The 19,562-nt window shown below is 46.7% G+C and overlaps 1 protein-coding gene across 1 annotated transcript in view; it reads left to right on the forward strand.

Annotated features, from left to right (window-relative positions):
- Nucleotides 1-296: 296 nt before the first annotated feature.
- wake (ankyrin repeat and fibronectin type III domain containing protein wide awake) overlaps nt 297-19,562 on the forward strand; it is a 284,968-nt gene continuing 265,702 nt past the window's right edge. Inside the window, exon 1 of the mRNA XM_050176938.3 lies at nt 297-318. The gene's annotated coding sequence lies outside the window, so the exon portion shown is untranslated. The remainder of the gene's footprint in view (nt 319-19,562) is intronic.

The following is a 19,562-nucleotide window of genomic DNA, read 5'->3' on the forward strand; positions in this document are numbered from 1 at the left end:
TTTGAACAATGCAATTCAAACACTCAGGCTTGCTCAACATAATTTTTTCTGTAGCTCATCGTAAGGCCACCGTCGATAATGCGGTACGTTTAATTACTTGCGGCCACTGGATCACTAAGCACGCTCTCACCATACAGCGTGAGCCATGGACTGCGCAATTTCAGCAAACAGTCTGGCCTTTCTCACCCAGCATTCGCAAGCGTATATGTCTGTTTTACATTGGTTCTTATCTATGCACGGCACTGACTTTGTATTTTTCTGTCTCCTTGCAGGTGAGTAAAGAAGCTGCCTGCTATGGTCGCGTGGATCGTGCAAGCGGTATGTCCTCAGTGACCCATATGTTTGACTTTGCTTATTGAGACAACGAAAACATTTCCTCGTAAGCACGATGATCGCACACTGCGTTATCTTTTACGCCACTTGCTTGGCTTACAAACGCAAATAATTTGACGAAGAGAACTGTAGGCATCTGGTGATTTACGTCTACGCGAGCAACAGTAATAGTGCTTACATCTTCTATTTGTGCCCTCCTCAGATATAGTGCTAAATTCGTATATTCATTAAGTTACGAATACCCGTCGACAGATTAACAATTTCCGTTGTGGCTATACGTAACCATTTCGCCTACATTTTCATCAAGCGCCTTCTCCTGCCGATAAAACTTGTATCACATACTGAATTACGTTGAAATATGTGACCACCGAGGTGTAGACACTAGTGTTGGCTCTCTCGGTATTTTGCAAATGATGTCTTCTTGCTGCCAAGATTTATGATGTCGTCAAGGCAAAGTGGATGGCACAACTACAGGGAACGTATGAAGAGGTCTTTTACGTGAACTCGATATTGACAAAGGATCGGTTATGTTCGGCAGCTTTCCTCTCGATGCGACCCCAATAAAGGCGATCACCGAGGTGTAGCCACCAGTATTGGCTCTCTCGGTAGTTTACAAATAATGTCTTCTTGCTGCCAAGATTTATGATGTTGCCAAGACAAACTGGATGGCACACTACAGGGAACGTATGGAGAGGTCTTTTACATTAACTGGATATTGAGAAATGATCGGTCATGTTCGGCAGCTTTCCTCTCGATGCGACCCCAATAAAGGCGACCTGCGAACTGGCGGCCTCGACCTCCTTGGCCTGTTCCTCATGTTCCGAACTTTGTACGACTGAAATCAGCGGGTCACGGCATGCCCTGATCGCTGTAATCTGTTGTCTTCGATGTCAGCAGCGCTGGCCTTGTGGCAGCCTAAACCGTCGGTTAATGTGATTAAAGAGCCGAAACGGGAGATCGCTCCGTGCTCGGGGTCTGGCCACTCTGGTCCAGCTCAAGAAATGCTACAGCTGCGTTTTGTGGAGCGTCCATTACTCCTCGTCGTAGCTTGGGCACGTGGCCAAAACACTGTGCCTGCGAGGCCACAAAGCTGATTATGAAGAAATCGGCGCGAAAGGACGAAAACACGTGGCAGAAAAGAACAATGGAACAGGCGCTCAACTCGCAGCTAGGATTTTACTTCATATAATGCGTGTGTACCAATTTGCCCATGTCAAACCTTGTGCAACAAGGATCATTGTGTGTGTGTGTGTGTGTGTGTGTGTGTGTGTGTGTGTGTGTGTGTGTGTGTGTGTGTGTGTGTGTGTGTGTGTGCGTGCGTGCGTGTGCGTGTGCGTGTGCGTGTGTGTGTGTGTGTGTGTGTGTGCGTGCGCGTGTGCGTGTGCGTGTGTACGTGCGTGTATACGTGCGTGCGTGCGTGCGTGCGTGCGTGTGTGTCTGTGTGTGTGTGTGTATGTGTGTGCGCGCGCGTGCGTGTGTGTGTGTGTGTGTGTGTGTGTGTGTTTGGAGGGCGCTCTTGATTGTTATGTTTAGGAGGAAGCCTTAGCTCGGACCCAACTCCGATGCCGCCTATCCAAATACAGGTAACACGTAGAAACGCTTTTCTGTGATACCCACAGGACCTACTTAATGAAATTCGTTCCATTTCAGAGAGAAAATTACATTATAGTGACTGTTGACTGCCAAATTTTGATTTATGGCCTTAATGTTTTGAACGGAATTATCAAAAAATTTTAACATTAAAAAAAAAAGAAAACGGAAGCGCAGTGGTGGAAGCGGATGCTGTACAGTGAAGTGCTGGCGGACCAACTCAGGGCTGTCCAGAGGGCCCGTGTGATGGCAGAGGGGCACGGCCTCTCTGTCCCGACGTGGGAACGGCCCGTATCAGTCCCAGACTGATCCCTCAGGACCTAAATAAAGTTCTTCATACCATACCATACGAAGTTTGCAAACCCGTAGCCCTGCACCAAGAACAGATATCGCAGGTCTGTAAGGTCTGTAAACTGCATGCGTTTGAACATCCATTGCGGACAAATTCAATATGTCAATTTATATCTTATGTTAATTTGTTACACTGTCTACAAGGATTTTGCAAAAGTTCTACTCAGATAATAGTGGTTTATTTCAGAGCCATGTATAATGTATCAATTTTGTGTGCTTTAGATGTACTGTTAGGCGCAATTTACAGAATTCTGATATTGTTTTTTTTTATTGCCTAGTTACGGAGTCGTAAACTCGATAGTCTCGTTTTCTGAAGATTAGCGATTTTTACCACATTTTACTTAAATATATTGACGGCCTAAATCGAAAACTCGCAACCTACAGTCACTGGATTTTAACTTTTGCTTTTAGATGCAACGAGTCTCATTAACCTGGTGCACTGGTTGCTGAGGAAAACAATTTCTTCTTCCCCTTCTAGTTAAATAGGAGGCTCCGAGCTAAAGCTTCCTCTTACGAGGTCCTTGACGTTTTGATGTCATCGTCGTCATTTCGTTTCTTTTTCTGCCCAGGATACTCCCTTGCACCGCACGAATGCTGAATATAGCTGGCAAAACAAAAGCTACTTTAAGCAGAGCAGCCGGTATTCTTGCATGCTGCATCGTATGTGTAGGTCAATAAAATATTGTTGACAAACAATTTATTATAGAGAATAACAATGGACATAAATTTTAAAAAATGTAGCTGTAAACCAGCTCATTCGTGAAAAGAAATAATACACTTTCAGGGTGTAAGGAAGATCTAATAACAGAGCAAACTATACTCGACTTCATCAACGTCTCTATCGGTTTTTAAAGTTCAAGGTGTTTTTCTATCGAGCAAAGCAGAAACGGTGCTCCCACGAGGTCCTTGCACATCGTACAGTACTCAGTGCATTAAATGCGGCTGCAGGTCTCAGCGTATCCCTACACTACCATATATCTCACTATCTCGTCCTTCTCTTTACTTATTAGCACTGCGACATTTGTCTAGTGCCCTCTCGCATTTTACGTCACGCCACGTGCTTCCTACGTGAATGCCGCTTGACGCGGTCAGTCGATCTCCCTTGGTCGAGTACTGGAAACCTAGTGAATGCGGAAGCTCGTGCTGCGATGTACGTAATATTCTGGTGCACTATTCGTCGCGTGATGGAGCGAAGTCACTGTTCCTGGAGTGTCAGCTAAGCTACGTTTAATGTAGATTGCTACCTCGAGTCATCTGTTAGCAATCGGTGTATTTATTACGCGCGCGTGGTCCGTGGTTATGGTGCTCTCGTAACAGCTTGTCTGCCCTTTTCTTGTCCGTCAATTGCAGCACTATAGGCTTTTTAGCTGCTGTCTCGGCGCTGTAACAAACTCGGCGTTTTGCCGGTGCACGGCGCGGCCCGCGAAATCGTCCGCACGCTTCGCTGGCCGCAGGCGTTTCGATTTTGTTGCCGCCCAGCGCTTCAAGCACATCGCGGAAGACCTTTGATGCCGTTCGCGAGAACTTAGCTGGTCCCTGCGGTGCGTTAGTCCAGTGCTGCGGCCGCATCGCAGCAAAATGTGGTGTCTCGCTGCAGTCGTGCAGCAGTGGCAAAAATTTTGCATTAGATAAGCATAGCATTAGATCAGAAAATGCTCGGGCGTCATTCAAACCGACCGTGCTCAGAAAGTCCGAACAACGTGCGAAAACAGAGATTGCGTAGCTGAGCGCCAGGCCCCAGGTAGGCGTGACATGTTGCGATCATTTCACTTACGATAGAAGTATTCTCCGCATTTCGTATAAGAAGTCACTTGCGAGGACTGTAAATACTTCGCTGCAATCAGGGGGTTTGAATACCATATAATTGATGAAACGCATACAGCAGAGCGCCATCGCCTGCATTTCAATGCGCCCTGACTGGCCATACACGCGATACCTTGGCGGTTGTAAAATGTTTGGCACACATGGAGGAATATAGCGAGCAAAGCGAACCTTGTTACGTAGTAATGTGCTGCAGTACTGACGGCAGAAAAAAAAAGCAACTTCATTGCTTCCACTATGGCACTGGCTATGCTGTTTTATGCTGTAAGCCATTCTGTATATGTAGTGCACCGATTTTGGACGTTTCCCGAGCTATTGATGTGCAAACGGTGAGTTACTAATCACGTAGGTTTACCAGTCCCTTAAAATGTCTCAATTATTAGGCTGCGTACTGTAAACTCTTCACTGCTGCAGTGAAGAAACATTGTCAGCGTTTCAATGCTTTGCTTACCTCTCCCCGCTTGTGCGTTCCTCTGTTTCATGAGTTCGATGTACCCCGGAGCCGTCGCAGCTGAATTTGAATCTGGCGTCATTAACCACTATATGTAAACTCGCTAACGTCTGTGGATAAACACATCGCGTCCATCCAAACTAATGTCGTTAATAAACGACGCTACAGGCCTCAAAGTTCTGATTTGTGGGGTAAGGAAAAACGTTATCGTGCATGCTGAAATTTTACCGATGATGTGCTGCGAAGTTTTTCGCAAGCCCTCCGTAATCAGCGGTCGCTTCGTTAGTGAATCGCAAGAGCACCTCTCATTAGAGGCACTCTTACTACGCGGCAGCCTCCTCGAGGGAGCGGTGCTTGTCTTTGAGCCCGCCTGTAACTTTCCTTTTGGCTCACTCGATTGAATTTTATCTAGTCACGTCTGTGTTCTTCTCTCTTCATTTGTGTCTCTTTCTGTGGCGGTAAACTTCGCGGCTAAAGGGAAAAATCCGCCCCGAAAGCTTTAGCTCCTCGCACGTGTATAGCACTGATTTCCCTCAGGTTTTCGTTCGCGCTTCCCTTCTAATTATCAACTTGTTTACCGTCCGACCACGCGTCTTATTCGCCGGCGTTCGAACTGCCGTCGCTCTGTCTAATTGCCTTTTCTTGAGGCTTGAGGCAGACGTCAACAAAAGCGTGCTCAAATCGAATTGAGAATCGACAAGCGCCTGCAGGGCAGAGCACGCAGTCCGGTTTATCTCTCACCGCGGATTGTTTAGTTTGAACTTGTTTTTATCGTTCCTTCCGCAGTACTTTTCATCGATCGTCATATAAATAGCAACGGCAGCCGTCAGAGTTTCTGTCCGACTGATTATCGGCTTACAATTGCAAACGAGTTCTGCTGACACCCTGGCTTTACGCTACGTTTTCATACAGGTTAGCATTTAAAAAAAAACGGAATCTCCAGTTTTAGTATGCTCCTTTGAGGTTTTATATGTTTACCGAGTTTTAGAATTAGCTTTAGCTTAATTGAGCGTAAGCAGCATAGTATTTGGGTGCTTTTTAATACTTTTTTCTGTATTACAAGGGCGTCTGTTTACCTTTCAGTGTTTGCGAGAAAAATCTCAAAAAGCACAGCGCATCCAGACAAATATTTAGTCGTGCACTTGGCTGTAAGCGCTACTCTGAGTTGATAATTTCAAGTCATACGAGCAGCTCAGTGATGTGCGTTGCAGCAACTCTTGTATCAGTCACCGTGTCCTGAAAGAACAAAGGAATGCAGATTCGTCTGTATTCCTTTTGTATTCCTTGGGAAATCGGCTTACACGTGGACATTGCATTTTTTTTTCTATGAGCAATGCGGCTGGAAAAAACATAACGAAGAGAGACGTTCACAGGCAGATGGACATTGGAAGTGATTAACTGTGGCGCTCGCTCGAGCAGCGTTAATCATTACGAAAAGCATAATTGTTTGCGTTCGAAGTGACCGGAGATGCACTCAGCTCTTACGCTCAACTCGTGAGAATTCGCGTCAGCTATTGCTCAGTGGTCACTTTGCAATTACGCGTATAAAAACCATGCTTGTTAAAAGAATGGTCACGTTGTCCACACGCGTTCGTGTAACTTCTATAGTTACGAAATGTAGCTTTCTTTAAATCCCGTCGGATAACTTACACGGTTCAGAGACATAAACCATCGCTTAAATGTGATGTCGGCATCGAGAGGCCCAACCTTTGCTGAGGTATCAGGACCAGTAAGAAAAAAAGCACTTAAAGAGTACTGTGACATGAAAAAAAAAATTTGGTACAAACTGCGACACGTTTGTTCAGAGCATAAGATAAAGAAAGGCTATCGGTCGCTTATCTTACTTAACATTTTCCGGAAACAAGACTTCTCGTTCAGCCGCTGAGGCAGTTATAATCGACATGAGTGCACCATCTATTTCTCCAGCTAGAACTGTCGCTTCTCATGTATCCGCATGTGAAAATCAGTAAAATGTTCAAGGTGTACAGTCATGTTTCCCGCGCAATTCAACCATCGAGCATCGCTACTCTCTTGCTCCCTTCTGCGTGGGCGCGGCATTGCTACGCGACACTAATCAGAGAAATGGCCTCTAAGCAAACACTGGACCCACTCACTCTGATCAGGCCATCTTTCTTTCTAGTCCACCCACTTTATTTCTACAGGACCAGTGAAGGCACAGATAAAAGCATGTTTGTCGGGGTGCGAAGGAGACGCTTGTTTTTTCGATTGCTATCTTCTCTAAACGTATACAGATTACACGAAGCACTTAAACTCCTGAAGTTACGTCTGAAACTGTTTCACTGGTTTCACCTTTCTTCCGGGAGAAGTTCTGGGCATCTTGGAGAGTCCAGTGGCGGCGTATTGATTTCGAAAGCCTGCTCTGGCTGCCTTCTTCTATCAGGAAAAAGAACTTTTTAGATGCCTGCTGACAAATAAAAAAATTTTGAGAGGCTTTTAGAGAGCACAATAAGCAACGATATTTCGACAAAACTATCACGGACCCAAGAAAATGACCTCGCTTTTCCAGAAAGTTCAGTAGCCATCAACTGGAACTTTCCGAGCCATATCGCTTTCTTCTGTAGGATTTGCTTTGCCGCAGTGAGAGTGCATGTGCGGATAAGCATACACACTAAACGGAGCGCCAGTAACCGGTTTTCAACAATTCTTGGTTAGACCTCAACATAGACTGAGACAGGTTCAATCAGTAGCGAATATTGGTGCCATCTTGGTGCCATCTTGCGAAACATCAACAAAGCCGAGAGCAGATAAAAAAGAAATCATACACACACAAAAAGAGTTTTTTTTGTTGGGGGGGGGGGGGGGGGGGGGCAGACGTTCTGGTAGTTCCCTACAGCCGATTTGATCCATTAAGGACGCATTGCGGTTGTCTCTCTGAGTAATGACCTGTGCTACATTCCAGAGAGCGATACGATTTCGTACGCTGTGCTCAATAAGCTCGCTTTACTTCGGCGAGCAACGCCCATTAACTGTTGGCGTTCTTTTTTTCGCAAACGATACTGGGTTTCGGTGACCGCATTGGTTAGGTTTTGTTACTTCGTATTATTCTTCTTTTTTGTTTTCTCTCTATTGTAAAGGACATTTATATTTTTGCGTTAAATCTCTTGTTCATCGCTTCCATGGGTTCTACCGGAAAGCAGTTGCCGTTTGTGAAGCGCTTGCACTACTACGTAAGGAAGGTAGTTTTACGACCGTGGAGAGCATATACATAGCCTGACGACATCGCCGAGGCTTCTTAACTTGCAGTCGAGGATGGCATTCGGGGTCTTCTTCCCTTGATGAGCCTGTCGTAGTCTTCGTTTATGTCTTGCTCATCCCGTCATGTCTTTTCCCCAGGCGTATGTGCAGCAAGACACCGTGGTTTCATATCGTGAACTCACGCCCTCATCGCGTGCGCCGGACGACCGCCGCGGGTTCGAGCACTCCGCGCGGTCATGCATGCGGGGGCCCGCGAACGCGCCTGTTCCGGCACGCTTCTTGTGCCCGACGCGCCGCTGCGCGCGCGCGAGCAGGAAGGGACACCCTAGGCGAAGCTCTCAGGAAAGAGCAAACAACATTTATTAGGCTCCGGTTCGATACAAACACAAGGTCAACGAACACACCCGGATGTGAAACTAATTTCTGTACAACGTGGCCAGATGGTTACATGTGCGGCCGCTAGCGGCGCACCTGTAGCCATCTGCGCACCAGGCAGGTAGGCGAGGGACATGGAACGCTCGAAAACGCAACGCAACGGAACGGTGTGGCACAATTATTGTGAACGCTTGAAACACCAGAATATGAAGTTAAAATGTCCCTAGTTGCTCGTACGTTGGGAAGAAACCCTGAATGCCATTTTGAATGCCGTTTTTTCTTCGACAACGGGAAAGCTGCAGCGTCAAGGCTAACAGGTAATTCTCTTGACGTGGATGGCTGTGCAAGCATATCGCCATTTTTATGACGGCTGTGGGATTTTGAGACGTGATTTAAATATAAAGATGATTTTAAGCAGGGAAACCGCACACGGCCTGGCCTGGGTGCGAAAAACAAACGACTCGGAATCTCCGGCGCTTCGTCTGAAGATATTTGAAGGCTGCAGTCACTGTTCGTGTTTGAGACCCGATTCTTTTTTTTTTCTTTTTTCAATGCGCCTAACTTGCTGTTCGCATTAAAAGAGCAGCAGGAAGTCACCTTTTCTCTGCGACTTCTAATGAAAGTATTCATTAACAAATTGTTGTTATCGGAGTTCATAGTGGACGCCGCACAATGCCCGTGCCTGCAGCGGAAGGCAGAACACGGCCGCGGCTCAGTCACCCAGGGAGTTGAGCGTACCGTTTATGCTGCGTCCGCTTGGCTTCATCGTTTCTGCGGGCAAAGGCGCTACGCGTCTCTCAAGACCACCTGACTCCTCTGAGCGCGCGAGCCGCGCATCTGGAGAGCACGGCAACGGCGATTGTGACGCCGACGGCGTGAACGCTCTTCGAGTGTCCGGACACGAAGTATTTGCTTATGGATAACAAGAAACGGGGCAGATCCCGCACACTCTGGGAATGTATGCTATGTGAAGCATCCTTCAGGTACCTAGTTATACAGAAATCCATTGCGGTGTACGTGGCTGAGCGGGCGTATGCGCGTGTGTGACGAAGGCAGCGCGACGACAACCACGTTGAAGACGATCATATGACGGCAAAGGCATGTACGCGAGGTGGCCAATTGTTGGGTTCTATGTATACATATGTCGCGAACGAGTCGTAAGCGAGAGGAACAGGCATTGTGACGTCATCAGCAATTCCATGTTATACAGTCGTGCCTATGCACGACTATCATATGGTATCCGTTATGGACGACGATGCCACCGGTGAAGAAATGTTAGCACATGAATTACTTGGGTGATCATTAAGTCGCACAGTTTCTACGTAACGTAAGCGGCCGGAGTACCGGATAGAGTGCAGTCTAAGACAGCGCCTCAAAGCGCGAGCTGTCACAACGACAAAAGACGAGAAAATGTCAGGGAGGGCACACGCGCCAAGTGTCTCAAAGAGCTGGCTGCCTTTTGGAACGAGTAAGGTATGACTGTCGTCGTGTCCTTCAATACACGCAAAAATAGTTCGGTCGTTACACCGGGTTGCTGTGCTCGACGGCAGAGGTTCCATTCCACCGTCGGTCACGCATTACTTTCTTTTAATGAAAGTGAGGCGAGACACCAACGTACGTACTTACCTGGCTGCCTACCGCAATGTGCCAAAATTAGGCAATGAATGCGACGCATTAAAACACACGCACGCACGCACACACGCACGCACGCACGCACGCACGCACGCACGCATACACGCACGCACACACGCATGCGTGCACACGAAAGGAAAACCGCAGAGGTAAATGGCAGGTAGGTTAACTATAGTAGCCGCATGGTTGGCTACTCTGCCCTGGAGGGAACGAGAAAAGGTACAGAAGATGAGGAAAAGATATATGAAAAAATCTTTCCGCAAAAGTTGTAAAAAAGTTAAGATATGAAAGGAACCTTCCGCACTAGCACGAGGCATGCAGGGGCTCCGAGAGAATTCATCATCGAGGGATATGCAGCGCGCTCGCTGCAGGATCGTTTTTGCATTCTTGTTTTATTGAAATGAGGCCGGCGAAGCCGCATATCGAATCGGCGTCCACGTCCTCAGCGGCAGAACGCGCTAATCAAAACTCCACTTCCATAGATCCTGTTTCATGATGGCCGCTTTGCAGTCGTCAGCCTTCCCCCATCCTGCGCAATTTCTTGGCCCCGTGCGACTCTGCTAAACTATGCGCGCGGCAAATGCTGCTGATTCTCATCAAGTTGTTACCTTTGCAGCGTTTAGTATATATATACGTGAGAATGAACTACATCATCTGACGCAGTATAGCGGATGGTCGAATTCTACGAAATATTCTGTGCTGCACAGAACTACGGAGGGCACATCGAACATCTCTCGGCTGGTCCGCGATCTATTCTCATTAAGATTAAGCATGAATGTATGTGGGTGACGTCGCTTTATTCATCCTCTTCATTCTGCACGCACGTCAGCCGAAACTGCTTTGATTTCTTTCTCAGCTTCTTTACTCGTCCTCTCTATAGGCAACATCCTCGCGGCTCATTTGCCATCTCCCTGGCGAGCGCGGAAAAACCGACGGCGCAGAGGAGGCAGACGCGGTGGCCTTCTGTGCCGCAGCGTTGTAACACCGCCTCGCTTGCTTTTAATCCTCGTCGTCCTCGCGATTTTCCCGAGAAATGCGTGCACGAGTGCTTCCAAATGAACAGCGCTTCTTGCTTCCCTTCATTCGGCCGGACACCCCGCCAAATGAGCCATGTAACGGAGCGTGTGTGCGTGGGTGGCTCATCCCTCGCACCGCCTGTTTTTAATTCATTCTGCGGCGCGTAATCACGTTCGTTGTAGTGTGCGCTGCGCCGCTACAGTGTCGCCCGAGCACGGCTAATAAGGCTTTTGCAAAGTGGGCAAACTTGCCGCGAACGAATGATCCGCGCGTGTGTGGCAGTGAAACGACACGTTCTAATCCGGTTTCGAAACGCACAAAGGAAGGAGGCGACACAGCGTCCGGCGGTCTTAATTATCATCGAATGCGCGTCACCTGACTACGCGTTTCTTTCCTGACTTTTCTCAAGTTGACAGTGGTGTTGTTTCGTTTTATTCGGCGCGCGTTCGGGAGAGAAGGAATGAATGACAGTAGGTCCCATGACGAGGCAGATCAAATTTGGGCAGATGCGGTCCTCTCGTCAACGCGTGCTCTCTAGGAATTGTATGGGGCGCCGTTTAAGTGTGGTGCTGAGATCGTGTGGTCAAATGAAATCGCAGCGGTGACCGTGTCGGAGCGGGTACTGTGTGGGATGCGTACCTTTAATACGTGGCTTGGCTTTGGTTTACTAGCGCCTCTCTCTCTGTAGCGCCGTGTCACCTTCTCTCACTGTACGCGGTTTTGCTCCGTGGCAGCGCATGTGTCAATTTCGGCTCACTTCATTTCTCTGCGCGTCAAACTACGGTGTGCGCTATAGACATTACATGCTATAGTATTGTTGCAAATCAATGCCGTTTTCATGGCGTTACATCTATAACGCTCGCTTTTAACTCGATGGGGATGTCGTCGTCGTCCAGTTTTTTTAGGCGGCGTTCGAGCAAATTTATGCAGTATGCGCAACAAGTCCTGAAGTGCCCAACGGCAAGGTCTTGTCCACTTCGGAACGAGGCTAACATCTGTGGTTCACCGACGCGCATGCTCAACTAGTCACATATAATGTAGGAGGCTTGTCGATCACCTAAAATAAATGAAAACTCGCGGATCCATAAGGGCGACTAGTTGGATATTATATTTGGATGATCGCTGCAAGATGCGAACGGGAAGAATGAAACACCAACTACGGAATTTCGGAGTGCACACTGTGTCAGAAGTTCGCTTTTCTCTTCAGGGCCTGAATTCTAGAAGCTTTTTCAGTTCGAAAAAACTATCTTTTTCAATAGCCAGCCAGCTTTGGTAATATTATTTTAGTCATCATAGCTGACAGCCTCTTGTTCTAACGGGTGGGTTTAGTCTCGCACATTAGAGAATGTGTGCAAGCTTTCCGCCTGATGGTGCATTTGCTAGCAGGTGAACTTAAAAAAAAAAAAACACTAGAAAACAAACAGAAGAAAAACAGTTAAGAGCCCGAAAATTTCGATGTTCCGTGTTTCTAGTTCTTCTATATTTCTTCCTTTCTCAGGTTACCTGAAGCACGTTGCACTGCTGAATAACTTATTTGAGCGTAGAATGAAAAGTTGGCGATTACTTTGTCTCCGGTTTCTCCACAATCTATAAATTGACCGGAGGTTAAAATATAGTAACACGAGCTTAAATGAGCGCGTTGGGGCTGCAAATGAGTTTTTCCAAACATGTGTGGAAAGTGAAATAAAACGACTAAATATGTGACATCGTATATGCTCGTTCCCGCCTGTATTTTATTCAGAATAAAACACGGCAGCTCCGTTGTATCAGCAGGCTCGACTCAATGTTCGCCCGCATAGCGCTAACGACGGATAGGATATCCTTGAACGTCCGTGGCGAAATGATCGATATACGGGGTAGAGCTAGCGTTTCACTCTTTTATATCGCACGCTGGTGGCGTTCCAAAGGATTCCATGAACATCGAGTGGAATATTTCTTTACGTACAAGGAACTCTCGGTACGATAACACGCGGCTATTCGTAGAACCCTCGGTCGCGGCGTTAGAACAAACACACTGGCTTCAAAGCTTCCTAGAACGGTCGCCGTTCTTCTGAAATTGCGGCGTGCACAGGTTAGTAGTCCCCGAGCCAGAAAAAAAAACGCACTGATAATATGCACCGTCATTCATACTGGGTGGTCGAGCGAGGCTATTTGCGCGGCTCGAGGCTGTAGGAGCAGCGTCTCGTGCGTCCGCTCCCCTCGGCTGATTAGATAAATTTATTAGGCATAGGCCGTGTTGTCTTTCCTATTTAGCCGTAGGGTACGACACAGCGCCGTCGAACGCTATACTTCAGGAACACGAACGCACGGTCTATACGCACGCACCGGTCGCGCGCTAGCATGCGCATGCGCACAAGCAATGCGCCATCGCCGCTGGCTACGCATTCAGTGCGTCGCTCTGCAGACAAACGTGTTCTGCGAATCCGCCTGGTCCGGACCATTTCTATCCATGCATTTCGATGCATTTCTATCCCTCCTGTTTAGACATTGCGCGGTCGATCTCCAAGCAAACCAGCAGGGGCTCGCTCTGACGTCCTCGTCTGCCTCGCAACGTTTTGCATAGCATGCGTCGACATCTGCCTAATTCGTCGCAAAGAAAGCATAGCAAGGTTCCGCGCGAAGAGGTGCTGCCCGTATTTTGTTTGCCCCATCTGAGCGCATTTTAACCAACGTATGTTGCAGCGCTTCAGCATTTGTATTGGTAATGATTAAACTGATAAGGTGCACTAAATACGTTTCGCTTCATGAAGTTTCTTGCTTCAGAAGGGCTTGAATAAAATCCTTAATTAGCCCATACGAAGCCACTTAACTGTGTCCTGCGGAAGAAAACTTGGCGCTAAGGGGAGAGAGAATTTAAAGAAATACAAAATAAAAAGAAAACGCATGCTCAAATCAAGTAAGCTTCTGTCTTTGCCGAATTATGTACCGGAAGTTTCAGTCAGCTCACGCCAAGCTTTAATATGTCCACGTGTGCGTTACAAAAGCGCGACCAACTTAGCATTGTTCACTGTCCTTTTGAACAATTCATAGTATCTTGTACTGTCAGCCTAAGTAATTGACAATAATTAATTGACGAAGTTTTAAACTATTGCTTTCAACGCAAAATATTCAACGGGGAAGTTGTGGATCCAATCGACAAATATCCATGTAATTTATTTAGGTGACGATAGCTGTTTCGGTTTCCATTTTTAATAGCTGCAAGGAAAACGCACGAGATTTGAAAAAGTACCACGTGGCTAGACACTTTGGCGCGCGGCGATATCAGTGTCCTCAAACATACTAACAACGAATTATCGATGTTGTACGCGGATCGAAGGCCATGTACAGGCCTTGAGCAACGGAGATGGCTTCAATACAATGGTCTAGGCTGGTGTTGGCTTCCACTTTACCTATATATTCTGTTGAAGCAATGCTACAAATAGACCTGTATGGGATGTGCGGCTGCACAATAAATAACGCGTGGCAATTCTTGAAGATTTGTCGGCCTTTTTTACTGTTGACAGACAGTTTAAAAGGCGAGGCGGTTTTAGCAGCGGATGGCGACGTATCGGAGACGACGGGTGTGGCCGCCGCCTATCATTTTTGCTTGCAGTCCATTCATGCGATTGGTCTTAGCGCAGAATCGATCATTCGTTGGCAGCATGTTTGAGGAAACTAATATCCCTGCGCGCAAGTGCCTAGTCACGTGGCAATCTTTTTCAAATCTCGCGCACCTTCTTTCCAGCCCGCGAACAATTTAAAGCGCCGCAGCTATCGGCACGGAAATAAATCATTTGGGTATTTGTAGATAGGCTCCGTTGGACATGCTTGCGTTTATTGCAATAGTTTAAAATTGGTAAACAAAACAAAAATATTAATTCTTTACCGCCGCGTGCTCATACTAAATGTATATATATATATACACACACACTCTGTATTGCTCAAGAGTACTGTGAACAATACAGAGTTGGTTCCATTCTCGTAACTCGAACTGTTCTTTTTTTTATGCTTGGAACGTGTTATCTGAAACACCCTCTACATGACCACGGGTTTCCGTGATAAGAAAAGAGCGGCGTTAAGAGAGGTTTGCGAATTACTGGTTACTGTACATCGCAAAAGAGTGCTGGCAGCATTTGATGTTTTGTTAACGTGCAGTTCGGGAGCTTTAGAAGCAACGAGCTACTGTTCTAGTTGACTTGATGCTTATGAATTATTAGGCTACAGCGCAAGCTAAACAAAAGTGGGCAATACGCTATGCTTGATAAAAACTGTTTGACTGCGGCAGCTAAAAGTAAGCCAACTTTTATTAGATAACAGTGCCTGTTCCGCGTCTCTGTCTTTTTCATTAGGCTGGAATGTTTTCGCTGACCTCTAGTAATTCGTTTAGTTAGGATCTGCCTTGCTCTAGCTTTGTTTCTATTTTTTTTCAGTGTTTCCTTTTTTTTTCTTGCGAAAGATAGCATCGCATTTCATGCTTTGTCGTGCAAGGATGTGGCTGTGCAGTAGTTTTCTTGTTGCAATAAATCAACGTGCAATCTCTTTCTTTAAAGGTTTCTGTTTCTTTTTGCAGTTTTCAGCCATTCCTGAACACTGCATTTTTCTTAGTACACGATAAGTGCAGTGAAAAAGAATCTCCATTCCAGTGCGGAGTACTAAATGTGAATCCATAGAAACAAAAATCGACGGAGAAAATACTCAAGTAGTTTCTGCACACTAGTAACTTTTTTAACAGGAGAACGACATGAATAGAGGGAAAGACATGGAGTTTAGCCAGCGCATACACCCTGTCCATAAACAAAGCATAAAGAAAGGAACAAGGAACTAAGAGAAAGGCAGAATGCACAAAAAGAGACAAGAAGACGGCAGCGCGGACGAGAAGAGGGGCTAGCCGACATTCTAGTTAGGATGAAAGAAATGGATTCGGGTAGGTCGTGTAATGCGTAAGGCGGATAACTGGTATGCTAACTGAGTAGCAAGATGACTGTCAACGGAAGTAAAGCACCTTCCAGGAGGGCACGATTAGATTGTGCGATAAGATTAGACATTTTGCAGGTGTCAGGAGTAATTGCACTACATCACTAGCAGTGGCCTTGATCCTGCGGTGGACATGCTAGGCTGCTGGTGATAATGATCACACAAAGACGCACAGCGGCATGGAAGGCGCAAAACCGCGTACTCTCGTAATTATTAAAATAGTGTCTGTTATAGTGTGTGATCTGAAGGGGCCCACACACAATTTAGAAGCACTAAAGGCGACGATATGCCTCATTTTTATCCCACTTTCTCAGCCTAGCACTTCAGAGCAGCCGTACAGAAGACAAGGGCTAGTCACAGTACGTCTTTGTGTTATAATCATCATCATCAGCCTCACCTAAGTCCACAGCAGGATCAACGCCTCAGCCAGTGATCACAAATGGTCCCTGTATTGCGTCACCTGACTCCACCGTATCTGCACAAATTTTCTCATCCTATCGCACAACGTTATCCTCCACCGTCCTAGACGGTGATCTGGATTACTCCTAGACCGAGTATCTGGATTAGTATAAAGGGAAGGAAAACCTTCCGTTGATACTAATCCAGATACTCGGTTAGAGCACCCGTTATCTGCCCTACACATTGCACGAACTACACAACTCCATTTGTTTCCTTTAACCTGATGTAGAATGTCGACTGAGCCCGCGTGCTCTCTAGTCCACGCTGACACCTTCTTGCCTCCAACATTACGTTTATGGTTTCTGGATTCATCACTCTTTTAGTGTTCCTTTAATTGTATATGCACGCCTAACTTTCGAAGACAATCTACTTAGTAGTTTCTCAGCTGCATATGTTTCTGTGACTGGCCACAGTGTCGACCGCGAATTGTGATGCGACTCGACAGCCGTCAAAAAGCAAAACCTTCTTGCAGCCCACACGCCGATTCTTGTACTGAAATGTATTAGTCCGCCAACTTTTAACGTTGACCGCCTACCTACGCTAACAGGCTAAGCTCAAAGGGGAAGAATAAAGCGCTCTGTATGTTTGTTGATTCACCAGCGTACTTGGGATGTCGACGCGATCGCTTCTTCATCTCTGAGCTTTGAGCACCTATATACTGCACATATAGGGGTACTTGGAGAAGTATGGGAGAGGCCGTTGCCCTGCAGTGGGCGTAGCCAGGCTGATGATGATGATGATTATGATGATGATGATGATGTTACACATTTAGCGGCCGGTCACTTAGCACTTCCACTTCGCGCTTTCAAATAATCACGCGTTATTCCCATTTTGCTCAACCTTCTTAAATTGATATTTAGGGTTACGCTGACTGCGTCCAAGTTAGCCGCTGCCTATCTGCGACGCGGTGAAAACTTATTTAAAGCCGGCTTTCGTATTCCGCAACTGTTCTTTCTTTCTATGCTCACCCACGCACTTTCTTAAAGAACTAAGTGTCTTCGTGTATATATCTTTCGAAGTAAATTTTCAAGTTGCCATCTGGCAGTGTGGTACGTACTCACAAATTCTGCACCAGATAGCCAATATTAAAATGTATACTGCAGCAGTGTGGCTGCTTGGCTTGGTTGGTGGAACATTACATTAGAGTAGTAAAAATCCACTTTATAGTGGCCTAAACGTCGTTCAATGTTTGGTGCACTATAAAGTTCTTGTGTTTTTCTTGTCTGAAGTAATTAAAAATGATATCTCTCCGTTTTCGTGCGCTTTGAGAATACAGCTGTTCCTCTGCATGTTATTCGCTTAAATTTTTTTTCTTAGCTTTACTGGTGGTCAATTTTACGAATGAAAGGCCTCGCTGTTTCAGAATTGTAGCAAAAAGAAACAAGAAAGAAATATATTTGCAAAAATAAAACAAGCGTCTTCGAAGTTCATGAGTGAGTGCGTGAAAAAATTATTTGAAATGTCCGGCGATTTGCGTGGGTAGGGCCATAAGCTCACAAACCACAAATAAAATATAGAGCAGAAGAAAAGGCTTTAATGGTACAAAAACAACACTAGCAGGAACATGTAAGAGGAACATAGAGAGAACAAAAAAAGCTCACGCAAATGATTGTTCACAAAGAATTGTCGAAGTCATGTACGGTCGTTTCCTCTCTTAGCATTATTGTACTGTTGTGCAATGTTCGAGACGTGTGGAATGGTCGCAGTAGTACCTTTCATTTTCGTTTCGACAAGTGCACTTTAAACAAATGCGCAGTTTACTTAAGCTTTACGAATTGCGCTTAAAAGGGGCAGCATGCTATAAAGCGGCAAATCGGCACTATAACGCAGGTCTCACTACAAACTTGAAATGACGGCTGAATCACTTGCAATGCCGATCCGTGAGTGAGCAGCGAAGTTGGCACTAAAGGAGTTTACGGCGCAGCAGCTTACGCTGGCGCACGGTAAGCCCCTACTGACGTGTGCGCTGCCGTCCAACAGCAAATTGTTGGGCTGAAGCCAGAGCCAAAGCCGAAATCGTGCAATAACAAACATGCAAGACCAAATGTTGTTTGTATAGCGCAATATCCCGCCAAGCAGACCAATAGCCTCCCGCTAGTGCGAAAATGCGGTCGGTGGTGAACATCAATGACCGCGAATTCGAGGATTCTGAAGGTTGAACTGGGTATACACTCGGAGGGATTTGAGAGAAAGCGGCTAAGAAACCGCTCGTCAAGGAAAGTCAAAGGATAGGATTCCAAGCGGTCGTCACTGCATCCAAAAGCAAGGATGTTCTCTGCGAAAAAATGAGTGATTCGGCAGACACTTCAGACTGCTTACGTGTGGGAATGCGAAAGCATTGTACCATCTGTAGACCTCGAAATGCCGTGAACGCGCGCTCATGTTATACTCTCATGACGTGGCGCCACCTCCTCCCCATTGGCTGAGCCGTCGTGTGCCCAATGTCGCACGCGCTCGGCCCCACCTTCAGTCAGCCAGAAACCTGGAGCCTCATTCGCATCGGGGAACAGTGCTCGTCTCGCACCCCTGTTGCCCGGGTTCGATTCGTACCCAGACCGAAATTTACCAAATTTTGATTTAAAAGCTTTTAATTTACTTTGTCTGGAGGAACCTCCCTTAGTATTTTGGCGTCAATCCGAGGATTTTGTTGCATGTTCTAATTTTTTGCGCCATAGGCCATTTTAGAGCGCAGCTTCTAGGCGCCCGGTCCTACGTCAAGCGTCGGCGTTCCCGGTGCAGCCAAGCGAACGAGCGCAGCGGAGCAAAGAGCGAACGCGGAGCGTAGCGGGGGATGGAAAGACGGTGAGAGTGAAGAGAGTGCGAGGAGGAAAGCGGAGGAGGTGGACGCAGCGGAAGCATGAGGCGGAAAGCGGCGGAGGAAGCTATGACAAAAGCGTGCGAAGAAAAGCGTTGTGCCGTGCAAGCGTAGTGTCTGCTGCGACGGCCGCTAGGAGAGAGCGCCAGAGCAGCGCGCCGCTTAGCGGCGTCGTGTGTTTACCGATCTTTCTTCGGTCGGCGCTTTTCAGCGGATAAAAAATGTTAAACGTTATCCCTCGACGCACGGTGCGCCTGCATTTATGAGAAGTTTATCGAATGCTATCGACAGTTCTACCCGTTGACTATCGTCACCAAAGCTTTTTGTAATCTGATCGCACGCGTGACGCGAATTGTGTAGTACTTTTTGGAAGCCACGTGACACCAGTGATTGAACTGGGACATTCGACAAGTCATGTATAAAAGCTGACGCTCTTGACCCGCAGATCATATTTTCGACGATCGCCGACTGTGCTACGTGTCTAATTCCTTCTTTCAATATATGGCGAAATGAAAACGCGTAGAGCTGCGCTCAAATTTCTCATTAGGG

Source organism: Dermacentor andersoni, chromosome 8, assembly GCF_023375885.2.
Source record: "Dermacentor andersoni chromosome 8, qqDerAnde1_hic_scaffold, whole genome shotgun sequence".
Taxonomy (NCBI): Eukaryota; Metazoa; Arthropoda; class Arachnida; order Ixodida; family Ixodidae; genus Dermacentor; species Dermacentor andersoni.